Source organism: Melospiza melodia, chromosome 19 (assembly GCF_035770615.1).
Source record: "Melospiza melodia melodia isolate bMelMel2 chromosome 19, bMelMel2.pri, whole genome shotgun sequence".
NCBI classification, from domain to species: domain Eukaryota; kingdom Metazoa; phylum Chordata; class Aves; order Passeriformes; family Passerellidae; genus Melospiza; species Melospiza melodia.
The window spans coordinates 8,492,186-8,498,898 of record NC_086212.1 but is presented as its reverse complement, the minus strand read 5'-3'; positions in this window follow the sequence as shown (position 1 = coordinate 8,498,898).

The following is a 6,713-nucleotide window of genomic DNA, read 5'->3' as shown; positions in this document are numbered from 1 at the left end:
GCTGGTTTCCCTCTGTTTCAGGTAAGGCTGAGCTGTGTGAAGCATCCTCAGGCTGGCAGGAGCTGTGCAGGGTTACCCGGGCTGGTGAAGCTTTGCAAGCAGAGAGGCCTTTCCTCAGAGACAGGGTCAGAAAGAGTGACCTTGGAAAAATCACTGAATTGTTTGGGTTGAAAAAGCCCTCCAGGGTTATTGAGTCCCACTGTCCCCCCGGCACTGCCAAGGCCACCGTGTCCCCAAGTGCTCCATCCACACAGCTTTAAAGTTCCTCCAAGGATGGGGACTCCACCACTGCCCTGGGCCACCTGTGTCAGTGCCTGTCCACCCTGCCAGGAAAGAAATGTGCCCTAATAGCCAACCTAAGCCTCCCCTGGCACAATTAGAAGCCATTTTCAGCCCATTTACTGTACTGCCTCTGTTCCTCCTTTCTGCAGGGTATAGTGATGAGATTCCCTGTGCTGTCAAAATCCAAGTAACCCATTCAGGAATCAAACTGGCTTTTAGTCAAGGAAACTCTCAGGGATCAATGACTGCCTTTCACAGATACCTCTCATGCTCAACAAGAGGAAAATACTATTTCTGAACACTTACAGTAAACAACAAACTGGCTGGGAAACATCTCTGGAAATACTTGAGGAAATGAATTTCCTCTCCTCCTAATTTATGATGTAATTTATGCTTCTTATGAAAAATGTTCCTTTGCTTCCTCCTTCAAACATGTAATATTTAAAGGCAATAGCATTAAGGCTTGAGGCTTCCAGTAGTAAGGCAAGGCAACAGCTGCAACCTGTGATTCCCTTTTGACCAATTTAGAAAAGTTTTTATTAGTGAGCAGTAATCACAATGCAAGTTTAATACTTCAGAGTTACATAGTGGTTTGTTCCATGTGCAAAATCACTGCAGATATGAGTGCAAACTGGAAAGCAGCATGTCCAAATAGCCAATATAAAAATAACTGTTTGTCATACCTGTCTAGGTGTGTAATGGCCATGAACTGCACCATTCAGGCTTCTAATAAATGGTTTGGAAACTCTGGGAGTGTGCTGCAGGGCTCTTTTGGGGTTCACTTTTGATTCATCTATTACAGCCTGCCACATCTATGGTCTTTTTTCTTGGTTATGAATTACCTGGTTAAGTCTAGGTGTGAATTTGCAATGTTTGTTTTCACAGGTTTGAATGTGTTCTGCAGGCAATGAAAGAAATTATAGATAACATTAACAATAGAGACATCGATGACACTTTCTGAAGGCCGACACTGACTGTGATGCTTCACAGCCTGGCTAATGACACTGTCCTATGGAATGAAAGATGAAGCTGAAGGAGCAGCAGTTGCAAAAGTAATTTCCTGATGTATTAAAAAAAAAAAAAAGAAAAGTAAGAAAAGGAGCACTATTTGTTACCAGTGGTAGGCAGTGTTTATTTGTGTTTATTTTCATGGCCGTCTTCTGTAGTTCCCCCTGTCAGCAGAAGAGAACCTCAGGAATTAATTCTGCTCCCTTTGGTGCTGTGCACATGATGTCACTGTCTGTCCGGCAGGAAGGGTCCGGATTACCCAAATTCAGGAGCAGGGATCCCATTCTGACTCTAGGGTATTTCTGAGACCCAACCCCACATCCAGAGCTGCTGGGATTTGTCTTCCACTTGAACTGATTTTCGTGTGCTGCCAGGAAGTGTGTCTGCTCCTTAAGCATTCATTTCTCCATCAAATAGAAAACATGAGCATCCTCCCTGATGGAATTGGCTTAATAAACCAGTTCCTCATTTAAGAATGTCTCTTGTAAAGTAATGGATTTGGTGATAAATGACTCCTTCAAATGGGTTCTCTTTTGGGTTTAACCAGTCTGGTTAGGCTATTGTATATGAGACCATGAATGTAGAAGATTGTGCCTGTTACAAAGGCAAATCAGGATATAAGTTATGGCAGCTATTCTCCTTCATGGGGTCTGGATTTAGAGGTAAAATGGCCTATTCAGGAAGATTGAAAGAACTGAGGTTAATCTAGCCTGGAGAGAGACTGCACTGGGGCTGGAGGAGGAGACTAAAGGTGTAGGAGCCTCTTGCAAAAACAATCTCCGTACATGGTGAAATGAACTCATGGAATTAAATTCCACATTTAACACTTCTTTTCCCTTTCTAATTCTCCAGGCAGGGCAGGACTAGAGCATGAATTTCTAAGGAAAGTGGAAAAGCTTGATAGACATTCAGCAGAAGGATAAAGATTCAGTAGGTGTTGGATTGCATCCCCCCTCTTCTGCAAGGCCCCTCCATTTCCATTCTTTATTCTGTGCTTCAAAAGCCAAACATTTCTGATTCTTTAGGGGTTAGGAATGTCTCCAGTGAGGTGAAATATGACATATTTCCTCTCCTACTTCATCCCACCCCCAGCTTTTCCCTTGGCCTTGTACCTCTCTCTTCTTCATCCAGAGTGGAACCCTTCGAGGAGATTTCAGGGTTTGCACACCTGGGTGCTGAGATAGCAGGGACAGAGCAGTGTCACAGGGTGGGAGTGTGCATGGATTGATGGTTGAACCTGTCTGACAGAAATGCTTTTTGAATGTATTGCTGCCTTTTAGGAACTGAGATGGAGAAAAACCATTTTTTCATTAATTTCCTAGGAGGGTCTATTTAAACAGAATCACCTCATCCTCACTCAGGTTCCTGCTGGCTCACTGAAACATTCTAGGCTGAGCACAAAGTCACAAGGTTGGATTTTGGAGAGGTGTAGTTGGACCCTTTATTCCTGTTTCTCTTCTTTTTGGCATCAGCGAGCTTCAAGCTAACATTGTTCATGGAGTTTTTCTTGAACTTTTAGCTTGTCTCTAAAGGTTATTGTGGCTGAAAAACATTTGACTTACAGCTCTTTTGGGACAGAGCTCATCCAGGAGCAGAGGCACGAGGAAACCTGTTTGTCACTTCAGGTGACAGTGAAATCTAGAGAGGCAGATGGTGGCAGCCTTTGCCTGAATTCTGAAAGCAGTCCACTGCTTCTCTGCAGCCTGGGGACATTAATGAAAGGCTACATCAGAAAATGTGGCTCTGAGCAATGTCAGTTTGCTGGGTGGAGCTATTGCCCACAGAAGCTGTGGCTGCCCCATTCCCGGAGTGCCCAAGGCCAGGTTGGATGGGGCTTGGAGGAGCCTGGGATAGTGGAAGGTGTCCCTGGCTATGGCAGGGGGGTGCAAACAGCTGAGGTTTAAGGTTCCTTCCAACCCAAACCAGACAGCAATTCTGTGATATTTACAAAAATTTCTGCCTGTTCTGGGGCCATGCAGTGTCCTTTTCTTGGAATTTAAAGCAATGTTGCCTTTGTCAGCTGGTTTGTGGTTTAGGGGTGTTACCAGCACATCCAGTACCCTGCATGCTCTGGAAATGGCTGTGGGTGCCTGAGGTTAAACGTGTGTGAAGCCCACCATGGTGTTCCTCCTGTGTCATGGGATCTCCCTCTGCAGACCTGGCACCAAATTCTTTGATATCTGTGACAACAAATGTGTCAGGATCTCCTCTCTCTCTGTGGGACAGCTGTGCCATGGCCTTGGATTAAGGGTGGGATGCTGCTCCAAGGGGGTCAATGCCTCCTTTACTCAAGGATTTGGGAGTCTGTGCCTCCCTTCTGGGAAAGGGTCCCTTGAGAGTGCCCTGAGCATTCCTCGGTGTAAAGCAATTCTAGCAGCTCCTGGGAACTCTGTAAATTTCCTGCTCATGGAGTGTTTCATGTCACCACTCATTTCTCATCTGTGCTTTGCAGGTTATAAGTTTATTTAATTTTAAACTATTTTCTGCAAAATTGTATGTGGAAACAATTTAATATACCTAAAATATACATATTTATGCAGAAATTATGTTTATGAACCTTTTGTAGCTTTCTTCCAGGCTTACAGCTATGCATTTATCTCTGGCCAGGAGAAATTCTTTCACAGATTCTCTCCAAGAGCCCTGGACTTGGAATGCCTCATGCAAGACAGTATAGCAACCAGTTATTGTGGCTGTGTCTCAAATGGGCTGTGAATCTGGTCTATAAAATTGTCCTTGGATATTTTTATTGCTCATGAGGTTCTGGCATATTATAAATATGGACAGCAGCGGATCAGTGGGACTCCTGCTGCTCTCCCTGTACCTTCCCATATCAAAATGGGGATTGCACTTTGCTGGTGCTGCTCCTGCACCTTCTGTGTCCCTGGGAGATGGCGGCTGCAGCCCAGGAGAGCAGGGACAGCAGGGCCTTGCTCCTGGTCCTTCTGCAGCTCTGGGCTCTGCCCAGACTCGGCACTGCCCCTGGATCCTCGCACAGCCTCTGCTCCCTGGGCTCGAGAGGGGAATCCTGGGGAAATGCTGCTGCTCTCGTGGCCTTTCTTCAGTGCCAGGGATGCACCTTCAGCTTCTGTCTGCCCAAACCTCTGTATGCACAGAAATACTGCAGCTCCTCTATTCCCATTTGGCTTTTTATTCTGCTTTTCCTTTCTCCACCTTGAGTGGTCAGTCCCCTCCACTCCCTCCTGTTTTCTGCTTCCCCTCAGACTCCTCCTGTGCTGTTTATGTCCCACTGGACTCTCCAGAAGCAGTGGACTAAACCAAATGGCCTCCCCTGCCACATCCTCCCTGAAAGCAAGGCATTCCAGGGCACTGAGGCTCCAACCACAGCATCCCTCTGTGGGATCCTTCCTCTTCTGCAGCCCTTCCTTGGGGCTGGCACCACCAGACAAAGCTCATTCCTCAGCTCTGCCCTGTCTCCTGCTCGGCCCCTGATAAGATCCACGGTGCTTCCTTTGCTCCCATTAAAATCTCACAGGACAGGTCTGCGCCTCAGATCTGGGATTTCCCCATTGCACAAAGGGATCAGGCCATGCTGCTGGGATTTTTACATTATCCTCCTTCTTAGTCCAATATTCTCGTACCATTTGAACTTCCCTTTTCTTTTTCTTCCCACTCCTTTTTTGTTTTTTTCCAATTCACACTCCTTGATTGTGTCTGTCTTTATTTGCATCTCATTCCTATTTCTTACTTTTTCCCTTTCTGGCTCTGCATTCTCTCACCTCCCTTTTGTGCTGTTTTCAGCCATCCAGCAGCTCCCAAACACTGAGATCCAGCAAGGATCCAGCCCCATGGTGGCTGTTTAAGCTTTAAGGCACCCAGGCAGGGCTCTGTATCTGGGCTGCCATAAACCTGGGAGATATCTGACTATTTTTGTATCTACAGCTGTATTGTTTGTGCTGTTTTCCTTGCTGTTTGCTCCCTGTTTTCCCTCTTTGGGCTGTGCTCTGTTGTTCAGCAGCACAGGCTGAACAATGTGAGCCTGGGGATTGGGGGGGTCTCTGTAACCTGTCCAAACAATTTTGGAGTAGCAAAAGATGTTGATATTAAATCACTGCTCCAAAGAGTCCAAAATCCTGAATTATTGGCACCTGGGCTCCTGAATGGCTGGGTTTGATGCTGGTGGATAGGGTAATGTTGAGTCTTCTGTGTTTGTCATGATTTATCTACCTGTAAATTTTGTGTTATCCTACTAAAAAAATCCTTGTGCATTTTCTCTGGCATCTGTATAGGAAATGACATGGGCACAAGGGGACTCCTTTGCATGTGGGCTTGTTGCCCTTCTCTCTGAAAAAGTAATTTTTCTGTGCTGCCAAATATGTGTTTTTTAAACCCACAGCCTCTGGTGGGACTGATCTCCCCATTGGTGTAACACTGTCACTGCCTAAACCCAGCTTCTTTTACTCTGCTGAATGAATTTAATGAATTTTCTGCTCGTGGCTGTAGCAGAAGAGGATTTCCACCAGGTGGTAATGTTGGGCTTTGCTTTGTGCTCTGACCAGCCTGGGGTTTGTGCAAAGCTTTCAGGGAAGGAGCTGGGAAATGGGATTATATGGTGGGATTAACCTGGGGCATCTCTGCGGAATTTTTTGGGTTTGTTTTGTTATTTGCACATAAGCTTTGCATATGGAGGAATTTCGGCCCATGAGAGGCTTGCAGATTCTTGACTGCTCACAAATATTTGAATTTAGCTGTTTAAATTGTTTCTTTGGGCCCCTTTGCTGCTGTTAATGTGTACTCCTGGATCCTTTCAAACCACAGGTTGTTTTGGGGATTTTTGGAACTGAGCAAACCTGGGAGGGATCTGCAGGGCCAGAGCTGCTCCTTTGTGCTCCATGGCAAGGGAATGGAGGAAATGTCAAAAAAGGTTCCTTTTAGAAATGCCTTTCCTGTTTGCAAAGCAGTTTTCTGTAGTGCAGGGAGGCACCAATTTCCAGGTGTTTTGGTGCATGGCTAAGGTGTGAGCTTCTTGCCTGGGGCCCTTTTCAAAGCCAAAATTTGATCTTGGTTTTTAATCAGCTGTCCCCGTGCTTCCTTCTCCACCTGTGCTTACAGCACGCACCTCATTTTTCACTGGTATTCTTGTTTTTAGCAGGAACAGTGTTTCATCCATTAGAGCACCAGGTGCTGATCTCCAGAGCACTGCTGGGTGTCTGAGCATCCTGCTCAGGGGCTTGTCCAGGACCTGCAAAGCAGAGAAATCCCCATCCCTCCTGGCAGAACAGCCTGTTTTCTCCTGGCCATTCCCATTCCCTGGCAGGTCCTGGTGAGCAGCTGCTCCAGGAGGCTGGCAGGCCCCTGCAAGCACCATCACTTACCCTGACAGCCTGTTATTTTTCTATTAGGACTCCCTGATTTTAGGCTGTAAATCACTGAGTTGCCAGAGCCCAGGCCTGGCTGCTCTCCTG